This window comes from Mycteria americana, chromosome 9 (assembly GCF_035582795.1).
Source record: "Mycteria americana isolate JAX WOST 10 ecotype Jacksonville Zoo and Gardens chromosome 9, USCA_MyAme_1.0, whole genome shotgun sequence".
Lineage (NCBI taxonomy): Eukaryota > Metazoa > Chordata > Aves > Ciconiiformes > Ciconiidae > Mycteria > Mycteria americana.
The window spans coordinates 1,464,261-1,481,937 of record NC_134373.1 but is presented as its reverse complement, the minus strand read 5'-3'; the positions used below and the strand labels follow the sequence as shown (position 1 = coordinate 1,481,937).

At 49.8% G+C, this 17,677-nt stretch overlaps 1 protein-coding gene across 1 annotated transcript in view; it reads left to right on the top strand.

Annotated features, from left to right (window-relative positions):
* The window catches only part of TWIST2 (twist family bHLH transcription factor 2), a 38,030-nt gene extending 25,287 nt beyond the window's left edge, over positions 1–12,743 (top strand). Inside the window, exon 2 of the mRNA XM_075512008.1 lies at positions 11,983–12,743. The gene's annotated coding sequence lies outside the window, so the exon portion shown is untranslated. The remainder of the gene's footprint in view (positions 1–11,982) is intronic.
* Positions 12,744–17,677: the final 4,934 nt, after the last annotated feature.

Genomic DNA, 17,677 nt, shown 5'->3' with positions numbered 1-17,677 from the left:
GTTTGCAGACTGCAGCTGAATACTTGCTGCACGCAGGAAAAATAAAGAGAGCAGGGAAACTGCTGGCTGAGCAGGCCAGACCGAAAGAGTTCCCTTGGAAAAAGAATAAAGCTGCAGATGTATATGTTTGTTTTTAGAGAAGGTGTTTTTCCTAGGATTTGTATTATTTTGGCAGGAACACAGCGGGGAGGAGAAAAGGTTTCCCTTTGTCCAATACTCCTTGCTATTCTAAAATGGGGTGGAGGCAAAAGGGTATTTTTACAGCCTTTTTCATATCTCAGTTGTGTTTATCCCTGCAGAGACGGACAGGGACCAGAGACACATTTCACACTGACTGCCAGCATTGTCAGAGCATGCTGCACACCATGCTGCATGCGGCGCCAGCTGCCCAAAGCCACCGTCTTCACATGTTTCTAAGAGGAAGACAACCATGTTCCTATTGATATTTTCCTCCCAGATAGTCTCAATCAGCCTACAAGAACACGTTTGTCTTAAACACCAATATATTTTACTTTCCAAACAGCTTAGTGCAAGTACATGGTCAGTCATCGCAGCCCAGCTGATGGCGTAAGTCATTAAGCTGTAACAACAGGTCATGCAGCGGTCTCCTAAAATAAATTAAGCCTTAGCTTGCAAGCTGTATTTGTGCAGGATAAGATTTGCACATGGCTTTTGCTGTGAGCATCTCAGTAGAAGTATACGGCCCATCCACAACAGCTTTGCCCTCCTTACCTGATTTCTACATAACATATCTCCATCGCTTTGGCACTGCCTTGGTTGGCCCGGGTGGGTAGCGGGTGCGCATTTCAGGCAGGTAGAACCGAGTGCCTGCCCAGAATTGCTTGTGGTCTGGCAGCTGGAGCCCGTATTGATCTGAGAAGCCCAGAGGCTGGAGGATCGGGGGCTCAGGAGGCAGAGGAAGACCTGAAATGACTGTCCTCATCCTCAGCACGAGCCTCACCAGCTTCAGCCACAGTTTAAGGACACGTATGCATGTGTGCTACCTCTCCTTCCCAGCTCCATATATTTTACTTGAGCTGCCCAAGAAGAACATCTCATTCCCCGCCTTTTTTCCCCCATCCCTGCTCCTTTATTCCACACCTTTCTTGTGCAAAGCCATGCTCGTGTGTGAGTGCCTCTGGGGAGAGGAGATGAGCCCAAAGAAACAGCAGTGGGCTTTCTCTGCTGCTCTGTTAGCCGGGAGGGCTGGTGGTGGCCGGCTCCCTCCTGTCCTTCTTTGCCCCCAGCCACTGGCTTTCCCTGGCCACTTGCCCTTTCATGGGTCAGGAGATGCTGGTGGTGTCCCCCAGTGCTTGTTCTTCTGAGCCACCCACGAGGCAGCTGGGCAGAGCCGAGGAGAGAGCTTAGATGGTCCTTTCAGACGTCGAAGCAGCTCTGCTTTTTCCTGCTCCAACTGCTCATTAGCAGCTTCCGCCTTTTGGCAATTTCTAGCCGCGCTTTCAGTGATGTGCTGCCAAGATTTTAACAAGGGGCTCCCACAAACCTACCTCCTCCTCCAGCTGCGACAAACCCCACTGCCCCGCAGAGGCCGATGCTCGGGCTGTGGAGGAGTGCAGGGCTGGGGGAAATGTTCCTTTGGGGGGGCTCCTTCCTGTTTAAAGCTTTTTTGTTTTGTTTTGTTTAATTTTCTGGCGAAGGAGGGACACAGCACCTTGGAGCAAACATTACTAACTGCCCGGAGGTTGCTGTAGAGAGGCAGGACATAACACAGAAACCCTGAGCGTCCCGGCAGCAAAATGCTTCCTTGCAGAGCTCTCACTTCTCCTCCCTACCGTGAGGCCAGCCCCAGGTGACTGATTCTATCTGGGCTAGAGCAACCAGCCACAAGCTGAAATGCCGAAGAAGTGGCTTTCTCTAGGTGTTTCGGGGCCCCAAAGGGCAAGTTTTTCCATGGGAAGTGGTTGAGCCCACGGGTTTCTGGGGATGACGGAGGCCACCTTGGCTTTCTCACGTTGGTGGGCACGGGTGGGCTATGTCGATTCGCATCGGGGCAGAGCTGGCTTCCCAGGGGAGCTCTGAGCTTGCAGGCATCTTACAGGTCCAGGACGGGGCTGCACCAGATGTTCAGGTTCTCTCTTTGGTGGGCACCTCTCTCTTCTCAAGTGGAAAGGAACTGAAGCCCCAAGGAAATCCCAATAGCTCGGTTATCAGGAGCTAAGGAAAAATCGAGATCAGAGCATGTGGAGGTGTTAAACTTGTTTGTGAGGGTCTCAGCCTCCTCTGGTACCAGAGACACCTCTTTTGCTGCAGGTAGTTTAGCCCTGCAGAGGTGTGCCTGAAGCTGGAAGATTGGGAAAGCTCATTTTCCACCTTTAAATACAAACTGGGTGCAAGAAGGTCAGCTGTATGATAGATACCAAAATAGTAAAGTATATGGCACTCAAAAGCAGTCAACTAACTGCTGATTATTATGTTAATAGATAAGCCCACAGATTATAGATTAATAACAGTTTTAAATGCAGGCCATTCTGATAAGCACAGAATGGTTTATCATTCAATGATCCATATCATGCACTTCTAAAGTGTTAGTTTTCTACATTTTGTTAATTTTTTTTTTTTTAATTAAAAAAAAAAAAAAATCTGGTGAAAAGGAAAGAAAAAATAAACAGTGATAAACACATTGCAGCAGTGTTGAACTGGACTCAAGCACCGTACAGGTCTGGCAGCTCTTCCAGGACAGCACGCCCTGACATCTACTCCACAGACAATGTCTCTTTAGATGGGTGGCCGTGGGCACCAATGAGCCTTTCTGCAGCAGAGTGAGGGGGGAAAAAAAAGGATGGAAAGCAACATTATTCAGTCTTTCAATCAATATTGGCCGCTTGCTGACATTAGACTTCTTTTTTTAAAAAAAATTGAATCAATCCACTTCTTTCTGCTGTGGGTAGTTATTTATGAGAGGAGGACTCACCAGTGCCCCAGATTTATTTCAGCGGTGGGCGAGGAACCGTTTTTGGCAGCCAGTGGGGTCCCCGGGCTTGTGGGTGTGCTCCATCCCGCTCTGCTGGCCAGGACGAGGCACGGGCAGGAGGGACCAGGGCCACGGGCTCTCCCGTTGGTTTCTTTTCTTGGCATTGCCTCTTTAGGATCTTTCATCGCCGCAATTTTTCCCAGACAATGAGGTGTGAGCAAGCCATCGACCTTTCTTGACGGTGGGCAAGATGGGCTGGGGAGACAGAAACAGTCTCGGAGGGAGGAGAAAAGTCTTAAATCTCCTTTTTCTTATGCCACATCCCCATCAAACAGCTAGTTACGCTCCCGATAACAAACCAGGGAGCCATCGGACGCAGGGAGGATGTTTTCCCTCGGATCAGCCGTGGGCAGATAAATCCTCCAAGGTCTGAAAATCCTGGGGTAAATTAGATTAGAGGCTTTCCTCTAGACAGTGAGGGGTACGTTTGGTGATAGCAGGGGGCAGCCCTGTGGCTCAGGAATGAACAACTGTGAGGGGTATGTTTTTAAATGGTTTCCCAGCTGTAAGATGCACATAATTGTGGCTTTCCTTCATCTGGGAGACTTCAAGAGCGGATGGTTGATAAAGGTTCATACCAGCAAAGGCAGAAAAACACAAGCCAGGGTATCTGGTTTCAGTCTGTCCGTACCCGCAGCATTAGATCTGATTTTGGCCCTCTCTCCGCCCCCCCCCCATGTACACAGTTATCTGAATTCCTTTCTCCGCTGCTTCCTCCCCTCTGAAGCCTTGCAGACTGGCCCTGCTGCCTTTTCCGTTGCTTGAGGGACGGCCGCACATTCGGGCTCCCTCCTTTCCCGGCCCACGGAGGGGTCTGTGCCACAGCCACAAAGACTCCCCGGAGGGCAGAAAGCAACCATCAGGATGGAAATTTATTCCCCAATGCCATCTTTTTAGCCTTTTGTGGTGGGAAATGCCCTAAAAATCAAGAGAGTTCTGCTATTTTAAGGTGCCATTCCTTTGTGCCTCAGTTTCCCCTCCGTGCCTCACCTCTGCTGCTCACCTCTGGTTGTGTCCAGAAAGAGTCCCCCAGCCCCCTGCATTGCAGCCGGGGATCCCCAGGGACTGGGGTACGGGCTGGTTTCCCAGGCAGATGCGTAGGCAGCAAGGTAGATGCGCTCAAGGACACAACCACAGCGTCGGGGTCCCACCTCACGCTGCCGCCGTCTGGTTTGCCCCACCCAGGCACCCTGGGAAATGGCTTTCCGAAATACGGCTCTCCATCCTTCTCAGGGGTTGCCACGCACTGGCTTTTCCCACGCGGGAGTGCACGTGCTTACCTGCTCGCAAAGGTCCTGCTGTTGCTAAGCAATACGGTAATTTTCCTAAAAAGTTGCATTTTTGCGCCATCTAAATCACAAAAATGTTTTACATTTCAAATATATGCTACTGTCTATTTTGGCTCTGGGGACAGCTGACAACTCCATAAGATAATTTGAGAATATCCCTTTGGTATGGATCCAGCCAATGCCTGCAGCGTGTACAGCTTTATGTACACTATACGCATAACAGCAGAGCCTTTCTTCCTTTGCCTTTGCTAAAAAAATATTTGAGCATATATTAAACCATGCATAAACACAACCACTACGTGTGCAGGTACAGTTTTCCCATCCTTAAACAGAACGGAGACCCATGTTTCCATAATCACACCTAAAGATTTGATGAATTCAGCTGGAATTTTCCGTGTGTTTTGATTTGGGTTTTAGCCTTTTTGATACGTTATATGCAGAAATTTCAGCATGGGAATTGCAGAATTGAAAAGCCTTTGAAAATTGCTCTGGCGTCACTCTGACATCACCTTCTGACATCCAGTTTTGACTGATAGAGCAAAATTTTCTCTACAAACTCTAGAGACAAGTGGGGCTGCCTTCGCCTACGGAGCAATTGCTCTTGTTTTGGGGTGAAGCAGGCAGAGGGAGGGCAGCACCAGGTGAAGAGGATCCTTCGTAGGAGGGCTCAGGGGGGTTGTGGGCATGGCAGGAGAGAGGCGAGGCTGCACGCACAGCCTGCGCTTGGGCACACCTTAACTTCAGCTTGCTGCGTGACACCAGGTGCTTCTTCAGGCAGGAGGGAGGCAAGAGGCATCCCACCTCCCAGGGTTAAGGAGCCATGCTGGTTTGCTAAAGTTGGCCAGGCACTCCGCTGGGAACACGTCACCTCATCCAGGTAGCAAATACCCGTTTTGCTGTGTACGTTGCTGTCCCAACGCGCTGGTTGTGAGCCCAGGTCCAAGCCAGCTCCTGGCAGCCACCACCTTGCCTTCAGCCTAGCACGTCTCTGCTGCTTCACGGTGGCTGCAAGTTTAACGGCGCTGTGATAAAAGCCCAGCCAAAATCACTCCCCATGCTTCCTGCCTTAGGTCTGCTTCGTATGGCTCACAGAAACACTCAGTCCGTGCATAGTTGGAAAGCGATTTTGGGAGGCTCAGAACTAGGTCAAAACAAACTTAATTTCCTCCAGGTCCAGGTGGGACGCCGCTTTGCATGCCGGGCGATTTGCACGCTGCCTTTCAGCTTTCGACCCGCTGCTGTCCCAGCCTCCAACACACTGTCACAGGGAAGCCTTCAGCATTTTGGAGCGCGGCTGTTTTCCACTCTCCCTGTGCTCCAAAACAGCTGGACCATTTTTGCCTAGGCTCCAGAAAACAAAAACGACGACAAGAAAGAGGAATCACCGTTGGGCACGCAAAGTTTTCAGCTCAAGTAGCATGAGTTTCAGAAGGTTATAAGCAGATAAAAACACATGGGATGCTGGAAGGCAAAGCGTACAAGCCTGACCATGGATATTATGATTGATACTTGCCATATGCCCTTTTAAAGCAGTCGTTCCTAAGGCAGCTGGAAGCGATGGTCTCCAGCTCACCACGCTCAGGAATGAGCAGGGTTAAGGGCTGAACTGGGAGTGCTCGGCAGTGAGCACCTCGTGTAGGGACCCTGCCCATGATGTTGACAACCCCCACCAGGTTAGGTGGTTTCTGTGTCCCCAGCAAGAGCCTCCTGGGTGTCTCGGACCCCTGCACGTCAAGCTGCCACGTAGGTCTTAGTGGCAGTCCCATTGGGTGGCAAATCTAGGGTTGAGCTGGGTCACAGGGTGCGGAGAGAGGAGCACGGGATGCTCTCAGGAGCCCGGGTTGCCTGCTGTGGGTCGCATCCACCCCACTGTCCCGGTAGCCAGGCAAGACGGGGGTCTCATGTCCAGAAATAATCCAAATTCAGACTTTCTGGCCCGAGAGTCAAGACGCTGAGATTCATCCTCCCCTCCAGCTTGGCGCTTCCTAATCTAAAAAAGAACAACCCAATTTCTGGAGCTGCTTGCTTTGGCGTTTCGATAATTCATGCTAGCCCATGCTGACCTTTTCTCTCCGAAGGCACGGGGGCCGACACGTGCGCCCCCAAGTCACGTTTTGCATTGTTCGTTGTTGTTTTTCCCATCCCCGTCCTTGTGCCTACGGGGCAGGACGCACGCAGCGCTGGTGCGGCGGGCAGGCGTACCGGGGGTATGACATAATGCAATAACCAAACTAGCCGCGTTTATTTATTTTGAAAAATATTAAGGGCAGCTGCTACTTAGGCGCTGACTGAAACATTTTATTGATTTTTCTAGAGCAGGAGTGTCCTCTTTTGAGTCGTAACCCACCATTGCTTGAACCCAGTGGTTGGACTATTCCAGAATAACTCACCTACGTCACATTTTCCTCCTCTTTATAAACATATAGAGGGTCTCCAGCCCTGAAGGTACACATCTGGGTAACAACAACCAGAGAGGTCACTGCCTGGCATGCGTGTTCTGCCCTGTCTTGCTCCGGCGTTATCACCAAGCAGATCGAACTTAACAGGGGACTTCTCCTTCCCCATCCACGCCGTAATGTCCCCGTAACATCTTACCAGCTATTGTGCAGCACCTAGCACGATAAAGCCTTCGTTATCAGCCAGGAGCAGTGATAGCCTGAGTAGGCTTTTGTTGTATGTTTCCCTGTATTTATCCCTTCTGGTTATTCTCATATTGGAATGATGAGGTTTGAGATGGTGGCGATGGGGATCTCCAGCTGAGTTTGTTCAGTGCCTTCTCGTGGTCTGGTTTAACACTTGCTTCCTCGGCGCGGGTTTGTTTCCTGGGGAGGAAGATGGCAGAGCTCTTTTGTCGCCTGTGCCCAGCAATGCTGCCCGCTCTGCTTGCGTCCTATCTCTTCACCCCAGGCAGCCCCGCTGCTGGCCAGCCCGCCTCGCAGCAATGCCGCTCCCCGCTCCAAACCTCCACAGCCTGCAAAAAAACAGCCTTTGAAGTTAACATCCCATTAAAATGAATGTTGTGGGGATGCCTAAAGAGCAGGCGCAGTCTGGAGAGAGAGACTTCAAAGGAGGCAGAACACGGTGGCAGGGATGGTGCCGAAGGCAGCGGAGCTGCCGGGACAACACGGACCCATGGGGAAGCTGGCTGGCACCGCTGGGGCAGCCACACGCGGGGTCAGCGAGCAGTGTGCCCACCCGTGTCACTTATAAGGAATTTGTTATTGCAATTCAAACTCCATTCAGCAAGCGTGCTCATTCAGAAACTGCATCCACTTCGGAGGTGCCCGAAGGCAGCACCCTCAGCCCACAGGCAGCGTGCCCCGCACCAACCCGCGGAACGGGGCCGGGGTCTCGGCTTTAACCCATACTGGTTTTTACTTGCCCAAGTTGAAGGGGAAGGGGGGAGGAAACGGTCTATAAACTTCTGGGTGACTGCTGAAATCAGTACCAGCTGGCGCAGGGCAAGCAGCTGGTGTGTGCTGCACCACACTGACGCTCACACCCCTCATCCCCTCCTCCCTGCCTGACCCCAGCCCCAAACACAAGGCAAGAAGGTGGGCCGACACCTTCCTGACAGGGATTTTGGCTGGCTGAAGCCCATGCAGAGGGAGAGAGGCTGGGCCCCGGGCACAGAACCATTTTTTTTACATTCCCATCTTTAAAAGAAGTTGAAAAACCATCCTTTAAGAAAGGGAAAAAAAAAAAAAAAAGAAAACTGAAATGGTTTTGCTGCATTTCATATTTCATTTGCACTCTTGACCATGTTATGGAAATTATTTCAATCCCTTTGTAACCAAAACCACCCTAATCCTATAGCAAGGAGTTTGGGGAAAATTTGCAAAATTTTTGTTGCAAAATTTCCTGCAACCAGGGGTCTGCTCTTGCTGCCACCTTACGTCAAGCCTGCAGCTCTTGGCTCGCGTGGTTTCCATGCTGTGCTCTTGGGCTGGGGAATGCTGCTTATGGGGCTGGGCAGTGCTCCTAAAGCAAGGGAAAAACAGAGCAGCAAGCCCTCAGCTCACCGTATAGCGGAAACTGCACGGGGTCTGCGATGTAGCAGCGCGTAACAACTATATTCTGTGTTACAAGCTACAGGGTCAGAGAAATGCTTGGAAACTGTGTTCGGCAGAGAGCTTCACCGTATATCATCTCTCAGTCCAGGTACTATAACCATGCGTTGTTACAATATAGTATTATGCCCTTCAGCTATACCTTGGAGAATCACAGCGTGCCTCGTGGGCACCGGCTGGTTAAATCCCACACAGTGTAAGAGAGGAAGGGATGTACTGCAATTTCCCAACCAGGGAAGCTAAGGCACATGCAGAGAGAGCAATTACATAGCAAAACTGCGTGTGAGCTGGGATTAAAACTAAGCTCTGCAAGGTTCTGCTGTCCTACCCCACCAGCTTAGTGCCAGGAAGAAACTCTGCCCCGGCCCCTGAAATCCGCTATGGGCTTTTTGCTGCTTCCTTTAAGAGTAAGTCCCATAGATCCATACCCCGTCCTTCTGCTGCCTTAGGGGAAACCTGCAGCCGTTCCTGCAGGACTGCATTAGGAAACCTCCGTGGGTCCGGCTCGTGGGAGCGGAGCTGAGAAGTGCCACAGGAGTAGCCGCCGGCCGAGTGCCTTGGCAGGCTTCGACGAACGCCTTGCTGAGCCCCTCCGGGATTAAAGGATCATAAACATGAAGCATGACCTTGGGAGGGTCCATTAAAGCACAAAATCGTTATGGAAAAGCTCTCTCTAATTTAAGAGGGGACGGAGCCAGAAGGGCTCTGGTGACTCATTTTATAGCTCCTGAAGGCAAGCGGGGCAGTGCTTCCCCTTTCGGTGTAGGACGAGCTGGGAGATGAGAGCCAGCCCCGCTGGGGCCCAGGCACAAGGCGCTGGCTCTCCAGAAACAAGGAGCAGGAGGAGGCAGCCACCGCAAAGGGCCTGGCTGCAGCGGTGTGGCAGCCCTGGCTAGGAGAGGAGGAAGGACCAGCCCGCAGGTTTTTTTGGGGTATTATCCATCTTCCTCAGCCAGGAGCTGATCCTCCCTCCCCCTGCAAGACTCAAACTGTGCGGCGAGCAAGGACCAGGTTTGGGACGTGAGGATCACAAGCCAGATTCAGAGTATAATTTCTCCAATATACGTAGCGCTTCTTTAAGCAAACTGAGAAGCCACTGAAGTCCCCTCACCTTACAAAGCTCCACGTGGGATGCTGTCAGGTTTTTAGCACAGTACTCCTCTATTCGAGTGGCCTGGAGGAGGGTAACTGAGGAGGGACAGGTTGGGTGCAGACATCGCACGTCTCATCACTTCTCTGCCTGCGGTGGACATGTTTCCACACATCCCGCCTCCAAAGCACATCCCTCGTGCAACAAGCAGATGCCCACCTCCTTCCGTTACCATTTACGTGTTTTCAAAATTGCTACTTAGAGCCCAATTTTCAAAAGCAGTCAGCATCCGACCTCCCAACGGTCCAGAGAAGAAGAAACAGAGGGAGTAGGTCACACAGGCGGTTCCTCATCTTGTGCACTTCTTTCCTTCTCTCTCGTGCCGACAGATTGGGTCTGTGAATGAGCAGGTTTTACTCTTTCATGTGGATTTTAATATAGAACACGTGGTAAGAACAACCAGCAAAATGTTACACGATGTGAACTGAAGCACAAGCACGTGTCAAGATGGGGCCCTTCATGGCCAGGTATCGCAGCCTCCTTTGGGTGACCTCTGTATCTGGTCACAGCATCGCTCCATCAGCTGAGACAGGCTGCTTTAATGCGCAGTGGATAACCACAGAAAATAGCAGTGGAAATAGCCTACCAGATCACCTGCTCCTGCCAGGGCCGGTAACCAGGCATTAGCCAAGCGATGGCTGAACAGCAGCCACATCTGCCCACCATGACCCTGGTCCTGGTGCCCTGTGTGGGGTGGGAAAGGATGGGTTAAGCCTGGGAGCACGGGAGGGGACGCGGCAGAGCCATGCCAGAGCCCTGGGGCACAGCAGCGCTGCCGTCCACAGGGCAGACCACGCTCAGCGCTCATTCATCTCGCCGTAATGGGGAAGCCAAAACACCCTGTTAGCACTGAGCTGCTGTGAAATTCCCATTTTTCCAGTTGGCCGGAGCCAAAAAAGCTGCTGGAAACCAGAAAGGACCAGTGGAAACGAGATCCCGCACTGCAGCAGCAGCCAGGGCAGGGTGTCTCACCCGGAGCTAAAGACGCCGGCTTGCAAATCACCGGCTTCGCTCTAAGAGCAGCTTTGTGCTGACCTCTCCGGTCCTGGGTGGGATTTAAAAAAATCAGTGGAAATAGATCAGCTCAGTATCGCTTTCTGCCCGGTTTCACCTTGTTTTACACGGCAGCTGGGTTCAGAGAAGAGCAGGGCACAGCAATTTGTCACATAGCTGGCAGTGAGCATCCTCCACCCCTTGCTGGAGAGAATAATTTCAAAAAAGAAACTGAGCTTAAAGGTTGCCCTCAGGCTCAAGCAGAAAATCCCTCCACGGTATCTTCCTCCTCTCTGTATTTCATTTTCCTGTCCTGAGTCCCTCCCCGGCTAGGGCTGCGGCAACGCCAGCACGAGGAAAGGGCCAGGCCGTCATCTGTCGGACGTGCGCATACACAAACCACCGCCGCTCGCACGCACCAAGCAGTTAAGCTTTCCTAAGTGGTGCTGGGCAGCCTGTCAAGTCCCGAGCTCGTCTGCTGAATGTGGTTGTAATTAGATAATTAATAACTTTGAGAAGGAAAGGAAAGGAAATAAGCTAAATGGAAGCTTTCCTTAGTGGGAGGAAATAATTATATCTGCTTTTTGATATATGAGCTGAAGCGGCTCATATGAAGGCAGAAACGGCATCTCGCCTGCAAAGCCGTCCCTGCCCCAGCTTGGACGGGATCTCCCCTGGGCACCGCTGGGTCACAGAGTTTGTCCCACCAGCCCACAAATGAGCAGCAGCAGCAGGTCGCTGCGGATCAGAGCAAACCCCACAGGTAACGGGGGTCCCCGACGTGTTGCTGCATCTTGTCACATCTCAATAAACGGGGCAGAGGAGAGACAAGGCGCAGGGCTGGGTCGCCAGCAACCACGTGGAAAGCAGGGGTTTAGCACAAGGTCCCTCGGGGTTCGAGACACTGCTGTCAGCATATGGCCTTTTTGGTGGACGCATTGCTCCTGCCTATGGATTTATCATTTCACAGTACAATGCAAAAAAAGGCTGTGACATTACCAGGCTCTGAACTCGGGCTATACATCCAAAAGGCAAAGGAATTGTTAAGTTTAGGTTCATTTTGTTGTTGGTTTTGGACGTGCTTCGATATTGCATAAATGTGTTACCCCTGGATGGAAAGAAAACGTATTTGTTTCCAGCAGGGTCTGCCTGATTTTGCAGAAGGAGCCGAGAGCTGCTGTGGGTGGGGTTTCTAAAGCCCAGCTCAGGTGCCTGAGCACCCGGTCTCCCCACTTCACTTGCTTAAGGGGTGGTGAGGGCTGCTACCGGTGCGTTGGAACTCGCCCAGCTGCTGGATTAACCGTGCGGCTCCGCGCTGCTGGGACCAGGGGCAGGTTTCAAAACGTGGTTGAAAGCAAGGTGGTTGAACCACTGCCTTGATTTGTAGGGGAAAAGAACTTAGGAGACAACATATCTCAGAAAGATGCCCTGTATTTGGTGTATTTATTTTTCTTCTCTTTTTTTTTTTTTTTTTTTTCTTCTCTCCAGACTGTCCAGTGTCTGAGACTGAAGTGGAATTGGGATGTATCCAAGTTTGTAGCTTCTGAAACCTTAACAACCTCAAGTAAATTGGTCCAAAAGACCCCTCTTGACCTCCCTCGCTCTGAACTCTTGCGGACCACTTAGACTGAGCAGAAAACAGCACCAAAGCTAGCGGTCTGAACCTTTGCAACATCTGTCCCCAAGCGACTGACCAAAGAGAAAAGAGAAGCAACATTCCTGGTTGTTTGTTGTTGTTGGGTTTTGTGTCTGTCTGTCTGTGCGTTTGGTTTTATTTCTACTTTTTTTTTTTTCTGAAAAATCTTAATTCAGGAGTACATTTATGAGAAATCTTTGGGTTCGGATTTTACTTCCCCTTAGCTGTATTCTTTTGGGGTGGTTTTTTTTTGTCCTTTTTTTTTTTTTTTTTTAAATTCAAAACCTGATTTCTTGTACAGTAATGTCAAAACTGGACCAAGGCTCTCAGAAAAAAAAAGAAGAAAAAAGCCCACCATGTCCCCAGCTCCCTGCATGATTTGTTTCAAGTACAGCCTGGATTACAGACTGCCCTCCACACTCTACCGCCTCTTCCTTAGTGCTCCGTGATTTGCTACCGCTCACCCCCCCCCCCCCCCTTTTTTTTTTTCATTTTCTGTTCCAGTGTATATGTTGCTTATTTGTTTTATTTATTGAGATATTTTTAACGAGCTAAGAGACTGCAATGTCGCTGTGTATACTGCTTCTCTTGCCAATAAAAATAAAGATGTCATGCAGCTACTGGGGGTATGAGATTTACATTCTTGACTGCGCAGCTCCGAGCAGAAGCTGAGCCGCTTCCTCGCACCCCGCAATGTTTTGACGCTCACCGATTTGGCTAAAATCTGTTTCCCAGGTAGTGGGTGATGGGGTGCGGAAGACACGAGTACCACTAGTCCAGGCTGATGTCTGCCTGCATATACCAGGAGTAGCTGGTTATCTCCTTGGCTAAGGAGGTTTGCTCAGGCTGCAGGTGCTGCAGAGGAGCACTGTGGTCTCCAACGCCCCGCTCGAGCGGCTTCTGCTCTCAGCAGAGCCCTTTATTAAGCAAAATGCAACACATCTTGGTACGCGTTAGAGCCACCGGTCTGCACGCTTGCCTTCAGCTACAGTAAGGACAAGTTGGTCTCCATCACGCTTGCTGGTGGAGACCATGCATGCTAAGGGCAAGCGTTTCTCAAAGAGAAGAGGGGCTGCACAGCGCTGTGCGAGGTGCTGCACGAACACACAGTGACGGAAAAGCTGTGCCCGTGACCCAGAGAGGCCTTTGCACATTGTGCCCAGAAGAGATGCATAACCCACAAAAGCCAGTTGCACTACAGAAGTGGTCACCCAGAGTCGCTGGCCTGCTTCTCCTTCCTACTTACCTTCCACCCTGCGAGCAGACACTGGTGGGCTTCGCTAGTGCTCACTAACCTTCCTCCACTGCCTTGCAGAGCCCCGTCAGACCCTTGGTCATACGCATGCTGAAGCCAGGTTTCAATTTCCAGGTCATAAATAATGCGTTTAAAAAATAACTCATTCTGGAAAAAAAATTTTAAAAAAATCCTTTAAAGAACAATCGTGGTGGATCTGGACACATGGGGCTAAATTATCCCCAATGACCTTTTGTTCTCACACCCTTTCCCTGCTGGATTAACAACAACGCTGGTTAGCTTGAGAGCATCTGGGCTGAAACACCGAGGTGACAGAGATTGATTAAAGGGCAGGTCTCTGGCAAAGGCAGTCGGGGAGCCTCAGTGTTCGTTGTTGGGATTATCGACTCGACTTTGCAAAGCAAGAGGCAAAACAGGTCTTTGTAAGAAAGCTCTGCTCAGAAATTGGCAGGGAGTGATGTATTGGGGGGGGGGGGGGGGGAGAAAAGATGGTGAAGGGTAATCAACTCTGGGGGGAAAAAAAACCACCACTGTGGTGTCTAGAGCCATTAAAAAATAAATCATGTCATTCCATCTAAACCAGCTTCAGAGAAAAACATTTTAACATGCCAAATCAAGAACATACATGTGTGTATCAGATGCATTAATTGCCTGATAGGTTTCAGAGCTTGAATGTCAAATGTTTATTTTAAAACAAGCGCAGTTGCATAGAATAAAATACATCACATCCATTAGAAGCTCTTACTTTCTTAAAAGTAAATGACATCTCAGTCTGGGCTTTTGGTACCAGCAGAGCCAAAAATACCATTTAAGAAGGTGAATTTAACGGATGTCATGCGATGCAGCATGTCATGCAGCAAACGGAATTATTTTTTTTTTCCCAGGGTATGTGCGTTTGTGTGTTAGTTTCTGCAATTTTGTGAATCTTTAACCATGGTCCAGATTGCGCCCAACTGTTTTCACCACAAGGAGCAACATTTTTCCAAGCATGGGCACCCAAATCCAACTTCAGCTTCATTAATGGCTTGCCAGAAGAGCCTGTTGTGCTGCTCCGCTCTCCCAGGACATGACCAGGCCCAGGAGGAGATGGTCAGACCTACCCAAGCCCCAGGTCAGATGTGTGCAGCCATAGCAGTGCCACCGGAGCTGCCACGTGCCTTCCTTAATGCTACAAAGGGTCAGGGCTGCTGAACCCCATGCTCCAACACCATGCATTTAAGGACCTGTCACGGTAGATCAAAGCATTTGATCTCGCTCTGCAAAGTGCACTAGCAACTACTAATGAAAATCAATGTTCACACAAGCACCCGTTGGTACCTCTTCCATGAATTCTGGGGGTTAGCCAAGGCTCCCCTGGGTGAATGGCCTTGGAGAGGTGAATTTGAAGCCCAGAGATTTAATACAACATTTTTTTTCAGGCAGAAAAAGTAGTAATTGTAAAAGCTGGTCAGGCCAGTCAGAAAACAGACATGTCACGGGGCTCGGATGAGTGGTTTCAGTTCCTGAGGGGAGAACTGAGACTATCAAACGCTCCAAAAAGTCCTGACAATTTGAGAGCTGTAAACTCTCCGGATAACAGATTTTTAACAGAAAACACATTCGAATTGACGAATAGAGAGACATGCGTTTCAATCAGCTGCTGAAAAGGCTTTTCATCTTGTATGAGTTCATCTTGCATGAGCTGCAGCCCATAGCCAGCAACGGGGGTCAGTTAGGAAGAAGCTGAAGTAAAGGTAAAGCCCGGACCCTAAAACCGCAGCTGCGTTGTGGTGCGCAGGACAGAACACGGATATATTTACTCTTCTTTTTCCTACATAGGAGGTTTTTTTCAATAGCGTTTATCACACCGTTCACCATTTATCACACCGTTCATCACGCTGTTCACACTAATTCCCAAAGTGATTGAATTTCTCCTTCCCGATCCCACCCCTGCATGAAACCCCAGTGCCCTGTGAGAGATGCAGAGATGTGCCCGAGGACAGGGACAGACTCTCTTGTGCTAAAGAGAATGAAACAAACAAAACCAAAAAATCCCTTAATGCAGCAGGCTCAGCTGCAGACGAGAGCTCCCCACAGCAGGGTTGCTCCTCCGTGGCAGCGCTCACGCACACGCAGAGCCTGGCTAAATATTGGTCCTGGACCGTTTGGTCTCCGCGTACATGAAAGGCTACGGAAAGCACCCAGCACGTGCTATTTTGCGCAGGGGTCCCGCTAACAATAAAGCAAAATATTCACTGGAAAGAAGCCAAGCACTGAGGTGGTGATGTAAAGCGTACTGATGTTTATTTTTATTTTTATTTTTTACTCAATCCCAGCTCAGCTTAGCACCACCAACCCCCCCATTTTCAAAAGGGGGAAAAAAAAGCCTTCAGGAAAAAAGGGGGAAAAAAGTCTTCAGGAAAAAAGGGGGAAAAAAGTCTTCAGGAAAAAAGTCTTCAAGGACTCACACTTTCAGCTAGAGTCCTTGATACAGACCAAATTAAAAAATAATTTAAAAAAAAAAACAACAAACAAATCCAAACCCCAACTCCCACTCCTTGGGAACTCTTTTCTCCCTGGCCTCCCCCAAGGCCACCCCATTTTCACAACCGGGGAACGCTGACAGCAAGGAGGGATCGGGGAAGGGGGGAGCGCTGTCAATTTTTCCCGGGGATGCTGGTAAACTTGGAGTCCTCGCTTAGCTGGGACCACCCAGGCACCATTTCTGGGACGGCGAATTCAGCCCCCCTCAAAGGGTGACAGCAAAGAGAGGTCTATGTTGGTTAGCATCATCTCAGCACTGAGACCTCGGCGAGGGGAGCTTGCATCCCACCCAAACCTGGGAGAGGAGGGAGCCCGTCAGCCTTCGGGGACACTCACGTGCAGTCAGCTGTATGATCAGGATAATGATAAATCTTCTATTTACTGCTGTTACGAAGCGTAGTGACGAAACGGCCGTTATCAGGGTTAAACATAAAGATAAAAATTGTACCCAGAAATCACAAGTGATGTGAAAGTGCTGTTGTCCGAGATTTTTGCTGAAACTAATCTCCCATGTCACCCAACCAGGCTTGAGGAGCCAAGCATTGCAGGTGGTCGTCCCCTGTACAGCACAACTCTGGTTCCAGTACGGACGTGGCCTCCATCTGTTCTGCCTAGCTTTGCTCACGGCGTTGGCCAGAAATGCCCTCAGGTATTTTGAATGAGGGCTCTGCTCATTGCTGGATTCAACCAAACATGGATCTCAAAAACCACAGATGACTTCTGGATGCTTGGACTTTGGAGATCCCTTTCACAGTACTCACTGAGAGGAGCGATTACAACTACAGGTATGAAGCAGCAATGCCCACCACCCCGAGAAAGCTTCACTGGTGTTTCCCTCCATGTTGAGCCCCACCTGGCTGGCCAACATACCCAGTGGTTTGGAAGGAGCAGACCCTTCCCTTGGGGCCCTCCTCCGTCTTCTTCAGGCAGACAAAAACCTCTTCCAGCAGCTGCTTCAGCAGCAGATGGACTGCTGGAAGCCACGAAAGGCAAAAAGGAGAGGTCAACCCCAGCAGAAGACCCTCTTCCACAACCCACCCCTTCATCACTCAGGCACGCTCTCTTCACAATGCATTAAATATCATGAGTTTATGTCTCATCTTTAACCCTTCTCCCACTTGTAGCACCGAATCAGTAGCCATAAGCTGGTCACCTAAACCCCAATAAGAAGCAAACGCCATACATTACCAGCATTTCACCCATGTTTTAATGTAATAATTCGAGCCGATGTCGGTTTTTCAGCTGTATCTTGATGCTTTTTGTGGTTTCGATGCCATTCCACTTGCCTTTGTAGTCTCAGAATTTGTTTTGAGCATGGTAAAGTGCACTCAGCCCTTTTATGATTTCCTGTCTTGTTTCAGAGCCCTGCACTGAAAGACTTTAGTTGCCTCCTAAATCTTTTTCCAGAACTCTCCTGTCACTTTAAATATTGGCCAGCATTTTGTTAGCTTCAAGACTTTGAAATAATATCAAAGTAAACCTCAAAGGAAAATAATGCAGTAAAGAGTAAGGTTGGAGCTTAATTCATATTTAAATAAAGATCTTTCACTTCAGCTTGGGTTACTGTGTAAAATGACTGGGAGCAAATGGACCTTTTAAAGGCCTTATTCCCCCGGGGGTCTATTTTAAAATGATCAGTGAGCCTACCAGGCAGAGGAATGAAATTGCCTTCCCATGAAAAATTCCCTACCAGTGGGAAGAAAAAAATTTGAAGTTTTCCAGAATCAAGATGGACTTTTTCTTCCCTCCCCTCCTGAACTGTGACCCCA